The sequence below is a fragment of the Pteropus vampyrus genome, unplaced genomic scaffold (genome assembly GCF_000151845.1).
Source record: "Pteropus vampyrus isolate Shadow unplaced genomic scaffold, Pvam_2.0 Scaffold14, whole genome shotgun sequence".
NCBI classification, from domain to species: domain Eukaryota; kingdom Metazoa; phylum Chordata; class Mammalia; order Chiroptera; family Pteropodidae; genus Pteropus; species Pteropus vampyrus.
Window position 1 is genome coordinate 12123912 of NW_011888795.1, and position 2859 is coordinate 12126770.

The following is a 2859-nucleotide window of genomic DNA, read 5'->3' on the forward strand; positions in this document are numbered from 1 at the left end:
AGCAGGCAAGTTATCAGAATTCCTCATATCATCCCTATGAGATGGATACGATTGTCTCCATGCTTCAAATATAATATTGAGATTCAAAGAGCTTAAGATAATTAATTGCCCATGAGTCAGGTCACAACACAGTTTGTAAGTAGTAGAGCTGAGATCCAAGTCCTTTCTGACCTAAAAGCCCTAGCTTTTCCCATGAACTTCAGTTTCAGTTGCTCAGACCAAAAGCCTTGGAGTCATCTTTGACCTTCTCTTTCCCTAATAATCTGCACCTGATCTTGTCAGCAAACTTTGTTGGCTCTACCTCCAAATACAAGCTCCCACCATTCTGCTGCAACCACCCTCATCCACACCATCTTCCTCTCCTGGATGACTAAAAAGTAGTCTGATCTCTCTGTTCCTGCCTTGCCCTGCTCAGGCTATTTTTAACAGATCAGCCAAAGTGATCCACCTATAACCTAAGTAAGGTCATATTTCTCCTCTGCTCTGAACTCTTCAGGGACTCACCAAAATCATACACAGAGACCTACAAGAGCTGCCTCTTTCACACACACACGCACGCGTGCTCTACAACCCTGTGACTCATTGCCACTTTTCCTCATTTGCTGCACTCTATCATGCTGAACAGGCCAAGTTTACTCCCATCTCTGAGTCACTGAATTAGCTGTTCCTTCTGCTGAAACCCTCTTCCCTCAGATATCCACATGATTCCTTCCCGCCTCAAGATTTCACTAAATTGTCACTTTCTTAATGAGGTCTACCCTGAAATCATAGCAATACTTCTCCCCCCAACACACCCTTGATCTCTCTTACCCTGCTTATTTTCCCGTGGCATTTAACACTCTCTAATATACTTTAAAATGTGTTATGTATGCTATCTGCCATCTGTCTCCTCCCTACTGAAATGTAAACTTTATGACATAAGGATTTGAGGAAATGTCTTGTTCACTGATATACTAAGAGCCTAGAATAGTACCTGGCACATTGTAGGAGCTCAATAAATATTTGTTGTTAAACTAATCACTGCCTCCAAGTCATCCACTACCACATCACTGGTTATTCAACCTTTTAAAATGTCTTTGGGTCATATAGCTCACTGAAAATCTGACCAAAGCTATGGACGCTCTCTCCAGGAAAACATCAATTCACAATGTATATATGTATGCACATTCAAACAAATTCTACATAATTTCGGTGGGTCTCTGAACTTCCAGAAGATCGTCCAGGGAGACTTAAACCCATTAGGACACAAACTACTTAGTGTCATTGATAGGCCATGTGGGACACTATGAATGGAATAAGAGTTTCTACACTGCATAGTGAGTCCACAAAGCACCAGATGTCCCTTGTGGGAAGCGCTGGAGTAGGGGCTTTGTGGAAGGACAGGTTCAGAATAAGACTGTGCTAGGACCAGGGCAGCTGGTAAGTAAGAACAGCAGCTCAGTTGCTTGTTCTTCCCTTCTTCTTCACTACTATCAGGCTCAGTACACCTCCATCCCCACCAACCGTGGCCTGGATTGCAATAAAGTTAGATCGGGAACACAGAATCCTAGTCTCTAAAGGGTTAAACAGGATCACTTTCTGCATTTGCTTTTCCTTCTCCAACATTTCTGCTCATCCTCAATCATTCAGTCTCTGCTTAAAACTGCCTCCACACAGCTCCCCTGTTATAGTAAGCTCTTTCCTATCTCTTTCCTCTCCTACTGTAAAGAATAATCTAAGTGTTTTCATATGAGAGTCTTTCAGATACTTGAACAGTTACCAGACAGATCGCTACAGAAAGAGAACTCAGGTAAACAGTAGTAGGAGCAGAGATCAGAGGGAGTAGAGGTGTCACTCCATGGGCAAGGAAGCAAACTCAAAATTCAACACCACCAAGCTCTCTTTCAAGATAGTTATCACTGTATCTGTGAGAGCAGAGTAATAAAACTGAACAGAATAATTGTCTTATATGTCTGCTTAAAGAGAAGAGGCCTGAAAAAGTCCACTAATATGGAAAAAGAAGCCATCTGTCAAGTGAGAAAGGAGTACAGTTACAGTAAATACACAGAGCAGAGAGAAACATCTATTGAAAAAAGTTGATTTCATTTGTTAGAATTCTAAAAACACTGCAAATGTTGTGGTCAGGGTTGCCAGATGAATGGTAACAGTGTGGATTCTTCTCAGGACCAGATGTGTATAATCTATACTGAAAAATATCCCCACAGACTGAAGAGAAATATTGAAGACAAGTATTGATGCCCTGATTCAATAAGGAAGTGACAGACACAAAGCCCTCTGTCCCCACTGGATGGCCCCTGCTCACCCCTGTATGCACCCCGAAATACCATTTGTTAGGAACAGGAACACCCGTCCTTGAGCACTGCATATTTACATGGACGCTTCACATCCACAGTCTCATCAGGCCTCAAACAAACCGTGACTTGATGGCATGGTTTCAAGACAAGGTAAGTGATCCTGCAATGTGACTTCCCAGACCACACAACTTGCATTATCATACTGCCATGTCCAAAATAAATAGGTGCGAGAACTTCATTTATAACACATGTCTACAATCTCTGCTTCAGAGCTCCAAACTTGGAGCCCTAGTAAAATCTGGGCAGAGACAGGACTCCACATTGGTTCCAAGATGCTGTCCTGAGAAGCTTCAACTTGATGCACCCACCTGGGCAGTTTACTTTATGTCCCAAGACCCTCAGAAAGTGCTCCAGGTAAATCTCTATGGCTAAGGAAGCAGCTAGAAGTTCAAAGTGTCTTTAATAGCATGTTCTAAATGTCCTGGGAGGTTACAGGAGCATCCAGTAAGAGATATTCTGACTCCTCCTCACTGCTCCCTACATCCCCAGAGACAGAATCCTAGTC